Source organism: Phascolarctos cinereus, unplaced genomic scaffold (genome assembly GCF_003287225.1).
Source record: "Phascolarctos cinereus isolate Bilbo 61053 unplaced genomic scaffold, phaCin_HiC Scaffold_1;HRSCAF=81, whole genome shotgun sequence".
NCBI lineage: Eukaryota > Metazoa > Chordata > Mammalia > Diprotodontia > Phascolarctidae > Phascolarctos > Phascolarctos cinereus.
The window spans coordinates 198,923,602-198,940,487 of NW_027555514.1; the positions used below are offsets into that span (position 1 = coordinate 198,923,602).

Sequence of the window (16,886 nt, forward strand, 5' to 3'; positions counted from 1 at the left end):
ACCTGGAAAGTAGATCCAGGAAAGATAATTTAGAAATTGTTGGACTATCTGAAAACCATGATCAAAAAAAGAGCCTAGACATCATTTTTTCAAGAAATTATCAAGGAAAACTGCCCTGATATTCTAGAATCAGAGGATAAAATAGAAGTGGAAAGAATCCACTGATGACCTCCTGAAAGAGCTCTCCAAAGGAAAATTCCTAGAAATATTGTAGCCAAATTCCAGAGTTCCCAGGTCAAGGAGAAAATACTGCAAGCAGCCAGAAAGAAACAATTCTAGTATTGTGGAAACACAATCAGAATGACACAGGATTTAGCAGCTTCTACATTAAGGGCTTAGAATATGATATTCTGGAGGGCAAAGGAGTTAGGATTACAGCCAAGAATCACCTATCCAGCAAAGCAGAGTGTAATCCTTCAGCGGAAAAAGGTGGGTATTCAGTGAAATAGAGGACTTTCAAGCATTCTTGATGAAAAGACCAGAGCAGAATAGAAAATTTGATTTTCAAATACAAGACTCAAGAGAAGCATGAAGAGGTAAACAGGAAAGAGAAATCATAAGGGACTTATTAAGGTTGAACTGTTTACATTCCTACATGGAAAGATAATATTTGTAACTCATGAGACCTTTGTCAGTATTAGGGTGGTTGGAGGAATAAAATTTTGTGCATGTGTGTGTGTGTGTGTGTGTGTGTGTGTGTGTGTGTGTGTATATATATATATATATATATATACACATATATATATATATGTGTATATACAGAGAGAGAGAGAGAGAGAGATGGCGCAGGGTGAATTGAAGATGAATGGGTGATATCTGGATAATAAAATTAAGAGATGAAAGAGGATTATACTGGGAGAAGGAGAAAGGGAGAGGTAGAATGGGGTAAATCATCTTACATGAAACAGACAAGAAAAGGCTTTTACAGTGAAGGGGAACTGGGGGAAAGTGAGAGAGAGTGAGTGAATTTTATTCTCATTGGATTTAGTTTAAGGAAAGAACAACATACACACTCAATTGGGTATGGAAACCTATCTTACCCTGCAGGAAAATGGGGGGGAAGGGAATAAGAGTGAGAGGATAATAGAGGGGAGGGCACATTGGGGGAGGGGGTAGTCAGAAGGAAACACTTCTGAGGAAGGACAGGGTCAAAAGAGAGAATAGAATAAACAAGGGGCAGGGTAAGATGAAGGGAAATATACTTAGTTTTTCACAATATGATTACTATGGAAGCGTTTTGCATGACTACACATGTATAACCTGTATCAAGTTGCTTACCTTCTCAATGAGGGTGGGTGGGAAGGGAGAAAGGGATAAAATTTGGAACCCAAAGTTTTAAAAACAGATGTTAAAAATTGTTTTCACATGCAACTGGGAAATAAGATATACAGGAAATGGGGTATAGAAATCTATCCTGCCCTATAGGAAAATAGAAGGAGAAGGGGATAAGAGAAGGGGGGGTGGGGAGATAGAAGGAAGGGCAGATTGGGGGAAGGGGTATTCAGAACGCAAACTATCTTGGGATAGCAGGAGGGATGATATGGAGAGAAAATTTGGTGAGGCAATTGGGGTTGAGTGATTTGCCCAGAGTCACACAGCTAATGAGTGTTACATGTCTGAGGCCAGATTTGCACTTAGGTCCTCCTGAACTCCAGGGCCAGTGTTCTATCCACTGTGCCACCTACTTGCCCCATTTGCTAGTATTTTAATTAAAATTTTTGAATCTATTCATTACGGATATTGGTCTATAGTTTTCTTTTTCTGTTTTGAGTTTATGTATCAAAAACACATCTGTGTCATAAAAGGAATTTGGTAGGAACCCTTCATTTCCTAATTTTGTAAGCAGTTTAAGTAATATTAGAATTAATTGTTCTTTAAATATTTGATAGAATTTACTTGTGACCATTTGGGTTCAGAGGGTTTTCTTTCCCTTGGGAGTTCATTTATGGCTTATTTAATTTCTGTCTTAAGATTGTGTTATTTAAATTCTCTACTTCTTTTAATTTGGGCATTTCTTATTTTTGTAAATGATCAGCTATTTAAGTTGTCATATTAATTGGCATATATTTGATCAAAATGATATCTAATAATATCATTTGTTTCTTCATCATTTGTTGTGAATTTTTTTCATCTTTCACATTGATAATTTGCCTTTCCTTTATATTCTTTTTAATCAAATTAGCTAATGGGTTTATTTTATTTTAAAATAGTTTTATTTATTACTTCCTAGTTTTATTTATTAATTCAATGGCTTTTTATCTTCAAGTTTATTAAATTCATCCTTGATTTCCTGGATTGCTATTTTGTTGTTTAATTGGATTTTTTAACATCTTTTGGTTTTCTAGTGTTTATGGGTTGTTGTTTTTTGGTTTGGGGTTTTTTGTTGTTGTTGCTGTTATAAGCCCAATTCATTGAACAGTTCTTTTTCCTTTTTTGTTGTTGGGTTTTTTTTTAGGCAATGGGGTTAAGTGACTTGCCCAGGGTCACACAGCTAGTAAGTGTTACATGTCTGAAGCTGGATTTGAACTCAGGTCCTCCTGAATCCAGGGCCGGTACTCTACCCAGTGCGCCACCTAGCTGCCCCTCTTTTTTCTTTTTTTTGTTAATGAAAGTGTGTAATGATATAAAATGTGCCTTATGGACTGCTTTGGTTCCAGCCTCCAAGTTTTGGCATGTTATCTCATTGTTGTCACTATCTATGATAAAATTATCAATAGTTTCTATGATTTGTGTACGTTGACCCATGAATTATTTAGGATGAAATTATTCAGTCTCCAGTTGACTTAAATACAGTTTTAAGTCCAAATTCTCTCAATTCTCTCTTCTTTTCCCCAATGTGAAAGCAAGGGGAAAAAATCACCTTTGTTACAAACATGTGTATGTAGGCAAACAAAAAAACAAAAAAATCCCTCTGTCCATCAATTGGAGAATGGCTGAAAAAGCTGTGGCATGTGAATATAATACTATTGTTCAATAAGAAATGATGAACATCTATTGAGAAAGACCTGGAAAGACTTATATGAACTAATGCAGAGTGCAATGAGCAGGACCAGAAAAACATTGTACACAATAACAGCAACTTTGTGTAATGATCAATTATGCATAATTGAGCTCTTCTCAGAAATACAGCAATCCAAGACAATTACAAAGGACTCGTGATGCAAAATGCTGTTCACATCCAGAGAAAAATCTGATGGAATCTGAATGCAAATGGAAGCATACTATTTTCACTTTTTTTTTCTTTTTTTTTTTCCTTTTTGGTTGGTCTCTTGTTTCACAACTATCATTGATATAGAAATATGTTTTACATGATTGCACATATATAATCTATATCAAATTGCTTACCATTTTAAGAAGAGGGGAGAGGAGTGAGGGAGGGAGGGAGAAAAATTTGGAGCTCAAAGTTTTGTAAAAATGAATGCTAAAAATTATCTTTATTTATAATTAGAAAAACAATATTTTAAAAAATCCTTCATTGGTTGTATACAAAAAAAATCTCAATCTGCAATCTAGGTCTACTACCTCTCTATTAGGAAATAGGTGGCACGTTTCATCATGATTTCTCTGGAATTGTAATTGGCCATCGTGTTGATCAGAGTGCCTAAGTTTTCCAGAGTTGTTGTTCTTTACAATATTGTTGCTATCGGATAAATTTCTCCAAATCCTTCTAAATCTATTTTCAGTGGCCTTTTAATTAGTATAATTTTATTGCATTGTGGGTGGTAAAAAGATATGGATATGGCCTTGGTCTGGAGTCAGGAAGACCTGAGTTCAAATCTGTCCTCAGACACTTGAAAGCTGTGTGACTCTGGCGAAGTCACTCAACCTCTTTTTGCCACCATTTTCTCACCTGTAAAATGGGGATAATGAAATTGTTGTTCAGTTGTGTCCAACTCTTTGTGACCCCATTTGGAATTTTCTTGACACTAGAGTGGTTTACCATTTTCTTCTACTCATTTTATACATGAGATACAGAGGCAAACAGGGTTAAGTGACTTGACCAAGGTCACATAGCTAGTAAATATCTGAGGCTGGATTTGAACTCAGGAAGATGATTCTTCCTGACTCTGGGCCTAACACTCTATCCACTGCACCACCTAGCCTCCCATAGGATAATAATAGCACTTGCTTCTAGGATTTTTGTGAGGATCAAATGTGATAATAATTATGAAGCACTTAGCACATAGTAAGTACTATATAGATGTTAACCATCACTAGCTATTATTATTTCTGCATTTGTTTATGACGTTTTTATCTCCTAATACATGATTAATTTTTGTAAAGTTTCCACACACAGCTGAGAATGAGGTTAGTCTCTGTCCCATCTCTTAACATTCTATGAATTAGTTTTTAAGGATGGGTAGCTAAGAAATATGTGGACTCCATTCTATTCTCATTCAATAATCACCAGATATCTCTCATATCTAACTTTTCTAAAATTCTATTCAGGTCATTAATTTTTATCTTATTTTTTGAAGGGGGACAGATTTATCTAGGACTGAAAAGTATACCTTGATGTTCCCCACTTATAGTTTTGCTGTCTATTGTGTGGGGATAATAACTATCCAATCTACAACAAGAGAAACTGAGGCACAGCTTGAGCCAATAGCACTTTATTAAAGGGTCCATGGTCCCCTTTAATGAAGTGGACCTCAAATCTTCCTCATGATCTGAGATGCCCCCTCCTTCCAGGGCCCTTTTTTTATAGGTTTTGATATCTAAACATTCAAGAACAGCTATCCCAGACACAGAATAATTCCATTCGTTGACATATGACACATAGACTAAAATAAGCAAAATAATATATCAGCAGAGTCAAATGTTGAGCAAAGTGAGGAATATGTCTACTGACTGGGTGGTCACATTATGGTCATGATGGACAACAGAGAATGGTCTAGAGTTCCAAAAATTATTTTGGGGGACTTTCCATGTAGTTGATTCACCTCCACCACACTGGGCTTGATCACCATGTCAAGGAAAAACAAGGGTGGAGGTCCTCCAGTCATGATTATACAAGGGATCTTACAATCCACAGCTTATAGCTCTGGGCCCAAAAATACAGAACTTATCATCATATCATATTGAATGACATTGATTGGAACAGAGTAGGGGGTCTTCAATGAATCAACTTCCTCAATTGCACATTGTAAATCTAAATGATTTTCCTTTATCTGTGAGGTGCTATGCCATTTGGTTCTCATATGTTAAGTACTGAACTTAAGCCTATTTTTACTAATTACTTGGTCTGAAATTTTAATTGCTGCCACTGCTGTATTCAGCTGAGGCATAATAGATTTTGTTTCAATCCCTTATTTTAACTCGGAGTCTTTATGTTTCTTTTTCCCCCATAATAATCATTCTGTGAAAGAAAACATAGACAAAAAAAAAACTCAAGAAAAATAAAGTGAAAAAAAAAAACAGCAACAAAAGTTGCTTCATTTACGTTCAGACACCACCAGTTCTTTCTCTGGGGTTGGGTAGCATTTTTCAGCCTAAGTCTTTTAGAGCTGTCATGGATCATTGTGTTGATGAGAATAGCTAAGTCATTCACAGCTGATCATCTTACAATATTGCTGTTACTTTGTACCCAGTACATTTCACTTTGTATCAACCCATGTAAGTCTTTCTAAGTTTTTCTGAGAGCGTTCTGCTCATCATTTCTTATAGTACAATAGTATTCCAACATAATCATATACAACTTGTTCAGCTATTCCCGAATTAATGGACATCCCCTCAATTTCTAATTCTTTTGCCCCCAGAAATGAGCTGCTATAAATATTTTTGTACATATAGGTCCTTTTCCTTTTTTTTCTAATCTCTTTTGGGATACAGACCTAGTAATGGTCTAAGGGTATGCATGATTTTATATCCCTTTGATCATAGTTCCAAATTGCTCTACAGAATGGTTGAATCAGTTCACAACTCCACCAACAGTATAATAATGTCTCATTTTTTCCACATCCCCTCCAACATGTGTCATTTGCCCTTTCTGTCCTGTTAGCTGATCTAATAGGGATGAGTTAGTACCTCAGAATTCTTTTAATTTGCATTTCTCCAATCAATAGTGAGTTAGAGTATTTTTTATATGAATATAGATATATCACCTGAAAACTGATCATATCTTTTGAACATTTATCAGTTGGGAAATGGCTCTTATTTTTATAAATTTGACTCACTTCTCTATATGTTTGAGAACTGAGGCCTTTATCAGAGAAATTTACTTCAATTTTTTTTCAGTTATTGTTGCTAACTGTATTTCATCCATCTTATTCCTTTCCTCATTTATTCTATTCTCTCTCTCCTTTCACCCTGTCCCTCCTCAAAAGTGTTTGCTTCTGATTATCCTCTCCCCCAATCTGCCCCCCCCTTCTATTACCTCCCCTTCTCCCCTTCCCCCTTACTTTCCTGTAGGGTAAGATAGTTTTCCATACCCAGTTGAGTGTGCATGTTATTCACTCCTTAAGCCAATTCTGATGAGTGTAAGGTTCACTCATTTCCTCTTGCCACACCCCTCTTCACCTCCACTGTAAAAGCTTTTTCTTGCCTCTTTTATGCGAGATAATTTACCCTATTCTACCTCTCCCTTTCTCCTTCTCCAAGTACATCCCTCTCTCATACCTTAATTTTATTTTGTAGATATTATCTTTTCATATTCAACTCACTTTGTACCGTGAAATTAATTATGAACAATTATGAAATTAATTAAAACAATATTGATGATTTGGATATATTAAAATGAAAAGTTGTTGCAAAAATAAAAACAGTGTAGCAAGCATAAAAAGAAGATACCGATTGGGATAAAAACTTTTACATTAACCATCTTTGATAAAAGTCTGACATCCGACATTGAAAGTGAATTGACCTATAGATATAACCATTTCTGTTTCCCAAGCATTACTTGAGAGGGGTCTGCCAGTAAGAGATCTCACTTCTTCAACAGGCCTCTTCACTGAATGGGTGTTGCCTCACTCAAAGTGAAAACTTGGAAAGACCTTATCTTAAAAAGGATGAGGTCTCCCACTGCATCCTGGACCATCTCCAGTCATCCTGATCTATATCTGTTCACTGGACCCAGAGGAGAAAGTGTGGCTGGTGACTTTGCACAGCCCTCCCTCCCTCAAATCCAACTCAATGCCAGTCATATCATCATCTACCTGATATCACGATCCTCTTTGAGAATGAAGGACAAACTACAACCACAATCTATTTCCCAAGGATTACTTGAGAGAGGTCTGCCAAGTATACAAATGAAGCAGAGAGAGGAGAGGGAGTCAAATCGTCATAGGAAAGTCTGAGGAGGGAAAGAATGATTTTGGTTGAAGAAATCAGCAAATGTATGAGGTAAAGCTTTTTCATGATAGATAAATATAAATAGGCACTTTTGAAAGAAGAAATAGAATAATATGAAAAAAAGTGTTCAAAATCCCTTATAATCAGAGTAATGAAAATTAAAACAACTTTGAAGTATTGCCTTAAATCTAACCAAATTAGCAAAGATGGGATAATCTAATTTGGGCAGTGTTGTGAAAAACTAGACATGCAACTTCAGTTCTAGTAGAGCTTTATATTGGGCTGACCATTTGGGAAAATAATAAAAAAAATCATGCCACAAAAATCTGCCAAATTATTCATACTCTTTGATGGTTAATTAACAATCTAACTAGTAGATTTGTGCTGACAGGAAGAAAAGGCTTACCTTGAAAAAATATTTATGGCAACACTACTTCTAATAACAAAAAAGATGGGGAAAATTAGGTACTCAACAATTAAAGAATGGTTGGAAAAAATTGTGATATATGAAAGTAATGGTTACTATAATAACCTCGTGTTTGACAAGTATAAAGACTTAAGTTTTGGGGATCACAATTCATTATTTGGCCAAAATTACCGGGGAAAGCTAGAAAGCAGTCTGGCAGAAATTGGACATAGACCAATATTTTACATAATGGTAAGATAAGATCGAAATATATACGTGACCTAGATATTAAGAGAGATTACATGAATATTTGAATAACATGGAACATATTATCTACCAGACTAATAGATAGGTGAGCAATTTATGAATGAACAAGAGATAGTGAGCAGTATGAAGTGTAAAACAGATCATTTCAATTACATTTGATTAAAAAGGTTTTGTACAAATAAAACAAATGTAGCCAAGATCAGAAAGAAAGCAGAAAATTTTGGAAGAAATTTTTTAGCTAGTTTCTCATGTAAAGGTTTCTCAAATATATAAAGAATTTTGCAAAACCTATGAAAATATGAGTCATTCCGCAGTTGACCAAGAATAGGCAGTTTTCTAATGAAGAAATCAAGACAATTTTACTCACTTGAAAAAATGCTCTACATCATTGCTGACTAGAGAAATGCAAATTAAACAACCTTAAGAAATCATTTTATACTATCAAATTGGCTAAAATGATTGAAAGGGAAATTGACAAATGTTGGAAGGAATGTGGAAAAATTGGGACACTAATTCACTGTTGGTAGAACTATGAACTGATCCAACCATTTTGGAGAGCAATTTGGAATTATGCCCAAAGAGTTATTAAATTTAAGTGCAGCTCAGTGGCGCAGTGGATAGAGCACCAGTTCTGGATTCAGGAGGACCTTAGTTCAAACCCAACCTCAGACACATAACACTTACTAGCTGTGTGACCCTAAGCAAGTCACTTAACCCCCATTGCCCAACCAAAAAGAAAAATTGCCTATACCGTTTGACCCAATAGTACTACTACTAGATCTATTTCCAAAGATGAACAGGAAAAAAGTAAAAGAGCTCATGTATTCTAAAACATTTATAGCCACCCTCTTTGTGATTGCAAAGAACTGTACATTGTGGGGATGCCTGTCAATTAGGGAATGGCTGAGCAAGTTGTGGTATATGATTGTGATGGAATACTACATGCTATAAGAAATTATGAGTTGATTATCTTAAAAAAACACAGATAGACTTGCACAAAATAATGAAGAGTAAAATGAGCAAAACCAAGAGAACGTTGTATACAGTAACCGCAATATTGTTTTAAGAACAATTGAGCAACTAAGTCATCTTGACTGCTAAAAAATCCCCAAATTAACTACAAGGGGCCTATGAAAGAAGATGCTATCTACATCCACAGAAAGAACTGATAAACAGAAGAATGTATAGAATGATTTTACATATATGTGTGTGTGTGTGTGTGTGTGTGTGTGTGTGTGTATATATATATAAATAAACATATTTGTGTCTAATGGTAGTCATCTCTAGGGTGGGTGGAGGGAAAGAAGTAAAAAAGAAAAAAAGAGAATGTTGCATGATAGCTTTATTATACATTTAAAAGGAATAGCAAGTTGTACATAATAGATTTGGAATTTCATGTGCAATCATCATTTTTTTTCTATTCTACTATGTTAGGGAAATGCTTGTTTTATTTTTTAAGTTCAGAATAAAAATCATAGAACTGATCTAAACTGAACCTTTTCACATTCACCTTCTAACCTACACTTGTTGTTGTTGAATTGTGTCTGATTCTACAAGACCTTATGGACTTTGTCCACGGTTTTTCTTGGCAAAGATACTGAAGTATCCTCCAATGTGTTCCCATTTTACAGATATGGAAGTAAGGTAAATAGGGGCTGTGATTTGCCCAGGTTTACACAGCTAGTAAGTGTGTAAGGCCATATTTGAACTCAGATCTTCCTGACTCTAGGCCCGGTGCTCTATCTACTGTACCAGCTAGCTGCCCCAACCTACACGAATAACTCTCTGTAAATAACCTACTTCTCTAATACTGAATCCAATAAAATACATCAATCACTCACACAGGTCAAGGAAAAGTGGCTGGATAGCAGATTACAACCTTAGCACTTCTCTGATGGGTAGAAAGGGAAATCACTGTTCAATGGAAATTTCACTCTGGGGTTTAGGTTCTTTGTTCATTCCTCTCCCATCTATCTTACACCTACCGACTGACCTCAATCAGTCATTAAGTACAGGCACAAGCACTGGTAATTCCTGAATTTACCTCTTCCTGATGGCAGAGGAAAAAGATTTATTCCATAAGTGAAACACAAATCAGGACCAATCAGTCATTCAAGAAACATTTCTTAAGTACCTACTATGTGCCAGGCACTCTGGGGAGATGGAAAAAAAAGGCAAAAATCAGTTACTGTTCTCGAGGAGCTCATATTTTATGGGGGGGGCTAGGCAATGGAATTAAGTGACTTGTCCAAGGTCACGCAGCTAATAAGTGTTATGTGTCTGAGGCCAGATTTGAACTCAGGTCCTCCTGACTCCAGGGCCGGTATTCTATCCACTGTGCCACCTGGCTGCCCCTAAGGAGCTCACATTCTAATGGAGAAGGTAATGTATAAAAAGAAGCTGAAAATCAAGGGCAGGGAAGTAAAGACAGGACGAGTACTGACTGTTGGGAGGGGGGGCATGATGAAATACTGCAGGCAAGTAGGAAATGATGAATTGGCTTTCCTGGATCCATTCCTTGAGTGGAGGGTCTGAGAAGACCTCTATGATGTCTATCCTCCACCCTCTCCAAACACAGGGGCCTGAGGAACAGGAAGTATTGAGGTGGTGCAAGTTTCATAGTTGATTTAATTTTGCAGAAAGATGAGCTTCTTGAGACAATGATGAAGTCAGGAGAGCAGCCAGGTGGTAAACAAATGAGGTTCCCCCTTAAATGGAGGATCTGGGAGGAACACACAGTTGAATAGCACAAAAACAAGTGTGTAGAATCTACTTGCCCCTCCACACACACACATACACACACCTCACAGGACAGAATCTCCAGAAAATGAGTGCCCCAAATTCAAGGTTGTCTGTGAGCCTTCATCCTCTAAAACCACAGAGCACATGCCACTACTTTTAATCTTCAGAGGACACAATTAGTTCAAAGCAGAGATTTAATAAAGAATAAAAAGGCATAATAACAAAAATAACAATAATAACATTTCTCCCACAAACTCGAGGCATGATTCCCCACAAATACACATACCAACAGGAGAAGTGGCAACACAGAGGGAGCATGCAAAGAAAAGATGCAGCCATGTCACACCCATGGAGGGGCACCTCACCACTCATTCTAATTAGTTGCTGCAGGGCCAGTGACAATTTATAGTGATGCCTTCATACTGCTTTGGCCTGATCCATTATTTCCAACTTCTGGCTAAGCTGAAATCCTAGGCTTGCTCTTCCTCATGGGAAGCAAAGTATTCACTTTTTTTAAACATAGTCTAATGATTGTTCTTTTAGAAAAGGCAGGAAACCTTGCAAAATGCTTTCCCTTAGGTCCTCCTTACTTGCTCCCTTCAGTCTTGTTTAGGTTACAAAGTCTTAACTTCCACTGGAAGATTCTTATCCTTACGTGCCAACTTCTTCAGAATGAAGAATAGTATTCTCTCATTTAATACCCTCAGGCTTAATTTTTTGGTTTGGATTAAACTTCATGATCTCACGTTAGTTCATGGCAAGCATTCTATTTATCTCTCAATTTTAATCTCTAAAGCCAATAAGCCAGGTAAAGGTATTTGTCCAATAACTGCAAAACAGCTCTGGGATTTGGGTTCCCCAGTTTTATAACCCCAAGTCTTTTCTATTCTCCTGTGTCGATGATCAGACAAGGGAAAAAAGTATACAGACACAAAGCTAAATTCTGGAGATAAGGTCAAGGTCTCTTCCACCAGCTTAGACAAATTCCTGGTCCTTTCACATACAGATAAAGCCAAACAAAGCCAAGAGGAGGCTTTGAGGGACACCCTTATATCCTTCCCTTAGTGAAAAATTTATAGTCCCTGATATAATATAGAATGCATTAAAATATCTGTAAGTATACAAAATTGCATTTAGAAACTAATATATCACATAGATCACAGAATTAAGAGAGCTAGCACAATGAACACAAATTTGGTAAAAGGTACGTGGTCAGTATTTCACGTTTACATTACAATTGTGCGTCACCAACTAAGGTTCATTCAAGATATACATTGAAATAGTGCACATCATGACAGCATTGATGGCAACTTTGACTATGAACCATGGAACACATGACACACAGCATACGTAATAGATTTGTATAGAATAACCAGATAAACTACACACATGCAGAAACAGCACACGCACAGAGAAAAATTGCGAATGTATAACATCATATGTGTCAAAAAACTATATGTCAAAGGTACATACAAAACATTGTATACTACCATATATATAAACGCTGTATTCAGATCAATGAAAGTTCAATAGCCATGTTGCATGACATAGTAAAACATTTCATAAATAGCATATGACAGAAACATATTGCTATTGTTCATGGAGCATGCTGCCAACGAACTCTGATGACACAATTATTGTTCCTGTTTTCTTAAAGCATCTTAAGTAAATTTTGTCACTAGATTAATAGGCCTGGCATGTCTACCATTACACCCTCCTGAGTTTTGGCACAGTATGAACAACCACAGACTCACTGACCTGTGGTCAGAACCCTAAACTTGTGCAGGTTGTGCAAGCTATCCACCCCATCTCCTATGGTCACTCTCTGTTTCCTAGAACACTTCAAAATTAGAATATTATATTGGGAAGGAGCTGCCTCTGGGTTCAGACATGTACTGTTTCATTTTTGTCTTTGTATCCCCGATACTAAGCACAATACCTGTTCAATAAATGCTTGTTGATGGTCTGAAAAGAGGTGCCACTGAGCCTGGGAAAAAATTTGTGTAGTGAGAATGTTCTGACCCACTTTCCCATAGCCAGGCTGCTACATCTCCCCTCAGGTTTCCCGAGTATGCTGAGGGATTTGAGGACATCTCTTTCTCTACTGCCCTCAGCCATAGTCACCATGTGCTGAGGTCTCCCACTATTAGACATCAATGAGTAGGGCACTAGTTACATTTAACCACTTAACATCAAAGTAGTTTTTACAAAGGAGCATTTATGTGAAAGATTTAGTAAGAACAAAATACAAGCGTTTCCCCCCATATGTATGTGTGTAGGGTATGTAGGGGAGACCCCATACCGCTTAGGTGTCAGAGAAGAGTAGTACGCTCTTAGTGCAGTTATTACATAATATTGATCCCACTAAGTTCATGTCTAGATACAACTTGACTCAACTCAGCAACCCCTGACCTAGATCCAGAAGGAATGAAGGAAACAATCAATTTCAAGTGCCCACCATCTTCCAAGCACTATGCTATGTTATAAACATTATCTCATTTGATCCACACAACAACCCTGGCAATAGGTGCTATTATTTATTATTCCCATTTTACAATTGAAGAAACAGAGAGATAGAGGTTAAGTGACCTGCCTAGGTTCACACAGTTAATAGTGTCAGAACCCAAATTTGAATTCTGGTCTTCCTGACTCTAGGCACAGGTCTCTATCCCTGTTGCCCAAAGCCTACCCCTGGCTCCCTGGGGCATCACTGCTCTGATGGCTGAAAATCTGAGTGCTCTCCTGACCTTACAAAACTCACAAGACTGGAGACTGCAATCCCTTCACCTGAAATGGAAGAGAACGAATGTAGAAGTCAAGGACAGAAGCCTTTTCGCAGGGCTACATGGCTTTAGTAGGGAGATGACGTCAAGATCTCTTGCCTTGCAACATCATCTCTCACTGAACCTTGTGCATGAAAGTCAAACCACCAGAATACAGTTGGAAAGAAATGGGCAAGAGAGCAGACTAAGGTTACATTTTTAATATCTTTTGAATGGCTCTTGTCCTGAATATTATTTTGAATGATCTGCAGCCAAGGAGCCTCCTATTCACTAGTTAGCCAAGTAGAACCACTTACAGGTCTACACAGGCTCCACGGTCTCTCCAATGCACTTTCATTACATATAACTACAACTTTACAGCAAAGAAGGCTCCTAGCCTCTTTGTTTGGAGAGGTCTTGTCCAAGACATTCTACCTACATTGCACTTAGCTATCATCCTGTATCTCTCCTCCTTTTCCCAAACAAACTCCTAGAAAAATGCTATATACTCTCTTTCCTCAGCTTCCTCTCTCACTGCTTACTGGTGTCTCAATCTTTTACAACTGAAATTTCTCTCCACAAAGTTATGAATGATGTCTTAATTGCCAAATCTTATGTCCTTTTCTTAATCTTTACCCATCATCTTCCTCTTTGACACTACTGATGACTTGCTCCTCCTAGATACACTCTTCTCTGAATTTCTATTGCACTACTCTGTCCTGGTTATCCTTCATTTCTCCTTTTCATTCTCCTTTGCTGGATCATTTTTAATATTATGCCTTCTAACTCTGAGTGTACCCTAAAGTTCTGTACTGAGTTCTCTTCTCTTTCTCTAACCTCTCTGATGGTGACCTCATCAGCTTTTATTGGTTTATCTCTATGCTGATGATTTCCGCGTCTATATATCTAGTCCTGGTCACTTCTGAACTATAGGGTCGTTGCCAACTGCTTATTGGATATTTCATATTAGATGCCCTGAATGCCATCCCAAACTCATGTCCAAAACAAAACTCATCATTTTTCTCCCCAAATCCAGTTCTCTAAATTTCCTATTTCTGTTACAAGCCCCACCCTCCTTCCAGTCACTCAGATTTGTAGTTTCAGAGTCATCCTTAATTACTCAATTTCCATCACTCCATACATTCAATCAGTCACTAAATCTTGTCATTTGTATCTCCATAACATTTCACACATTTGTCCCTTCTCTTTATTCATATGACCAGCATCTCCATCATCTCTCACCTGGATTATTTCAACAGCCTCCTAATTGGTCTAACTTCCTCAAGAATCTCCCCTCTTCAATCCATATTCCATATAGTACCAAAGTGGTCTAACTAAAGAACAGGTCAGACCATGTAACCTCCTCCCCTTCCCCCCACATATTTATTCCAGTGGTTCCCTATTACCTCTTGAGTCAAATACAGATGCCTCTGCTTGGCATTTAAGACCCTTCACAGCCTTGTTTCAATCTAATTTTCCAGCCTCCTCTTCATATACTTCACAGCCTTTTTAAAGGCTGTCCACCATGCACAGAATGTACTCCTTCTTCACCTCACCTCTACCTCTTAGATTGTCTAGTTTCCTTCAAATTTCAGCTCAGATGCCACCTCCTACATGAGACCTTTGCTGATTCCCCAACTATAAGTGCCTCCCCATTCTACTGTGCTTCTGACTCTCTAGGTAGAGCTGATGCTCCCAAAAATAGCATGGGATCTTGGCATTTCCCTAGACAAAATCCCTCAATTCAGACTATACTGCCTTTAGGGAAGTTCTGACACCCAGAGCCTTCTCTCTGATCCCTATACTGAGGTATTACTGTCTAAACTAGCACTTTGCCTTCCCAGCATCTAGACTCACTCTCTTCTGATTCAACTAACTCACATCACATTTTCCTTCTTTTATGGTTTACATGTTCATAAGAGTGTCTTTTAGACACTGTCTAGAAGAATTGAATTTAATTAATTTTAACACAAGAAGTATAAAGGGTATAGTTTCTGACCTTAAGATCAATTCAGTAATCTGATTCAATAACTCAGCTAGCACCAGCACTCGGCCCTATGGTCCTGCAAAGCTAAATAAGCTTCCAACTCCAGGCTATAACACACAGGGAACTTGTGGCTTCATTGTTCTGTTGTCTTCTGTGAAGAGAATTAAATTGAAAGAATGTAGGCAAAGCTGTTGTTAGTGAACACACTCTCGGTATTGCATCTCTCTACTTTCCAAAGCAACACTGTTTCCTACTTTGGCAAAGCATTTTTATCAATGAACTTGGTTGTGGGGGAACGACAAGGGAGGGAGGGCACCAGGGATGAAGAGAAGGGACTGAGAAGAATGATAGTTCCATGACGTGAACACCTTGTTCTGATTTCATTTTAATGAAATCACATCCAAATGAAGGTAGTACATCTGGAATTATGATTCAACCCCGTGATCTATCACTTTTATATATACACAAGAGAGTAAAGCAGTTTCCATAGAGAGACAATATCACAGCCCACTTAATAAGAGCACAAGAAAGAGAAGACGGTGACCATGACAGCAGCATAAGTTCAGACAGATGTCAGATGAACATTTCTGATATATCATCCCTCTCTATACTGAAACTGCTCTCTGCTGTTGTCTGAGCCTCCAGAACGTAGTCAACTTATCGGTGAGTATTTGACTTGGGACTCATTTCTGAAATGCAAATTAATTTTTACCAAGTAAAACTTAACTTAGAAGTGTGAAATCTTATGCTACTTAACGGTGTGTATACCTACATGAGTGTGCAGAGGCATTTTTGGCTAAGCCCTACTGAAGAAAAGTAATTCTTTTTCAATAATGAGAAAATAGGAAACTAGAAAACTGTTCAGAGGACAAAAATACTATTTCATTTGTTGGCCTGAAGGGAAAGTAGAGTTATCTTGCCATGAGAGAAATAGTAACTCCAAGGTCAGAAAAAGTGTGAAAAGTCTGCTTGTCTAACTGAGAGCAAAAAACATCTGTTTACATGTAGTCTTTTTTTCTGGTTTCTAAACTTGGGAACCAACCCAGAAGTAAAAGGGAATCATTCTACAAAATCCAGCAGGACAATTCCTTTCAACGGTGCACCAAAAGGAAGAGGAGTATCAATAGTGACTTAGCAAAGCTGAAAGTTTGAATATCCAGGAAGTCTTAGCACTATCTGAGAGATCCGATTTGCAATCTTTCCCCCCAGTTGCTACCAATAACAAAAAAATGCAGAATTGCTGAAGAATTGCTGAAAGTTAGCAGGGACCTCACTAGCTTACACATTCAAAAATGAATTACATCACTAATATATCCACTTCCCTGGTACTGACATTCTTTAGGTAAAAGGCAACAGGATACATCTGCTTTTCACCTCAGCCCTACAGTATGACAATTGTTGCTGCTTAAATTTATATATTCTTCCCTTCTGC

General features: G+C 37.5%; 1 protein-coding gene across 8 annotated transcripts in view; it reads left to right on the plus strand.

Moving 5' to 3' along the window:
• Nucleotides 1-16,886, plus strand: part of UCN3 (urocortin 3) — a 71,357-nt gene that overhangs the window by 46,058 nt on the left and 8,413 nt on the right. For 3 of the 8 annotated variants that reach the window (XM_020973694.1, XM_020973692.1, XM_020973690.1), the window contains exon 1: nt 15,802-16,117. The exons of the other annotated variants lie outside the window; for them this stretch is intronic. The gene's annotated coding sequence lies outside the window, so the exon portion shown is untranslated. Of the gene's footprint in view, nt 1-15,801; nt 16,118-16,886 lie in introns of those variants that run through there. 8 annotated transcript variants of the gene reach the window in all.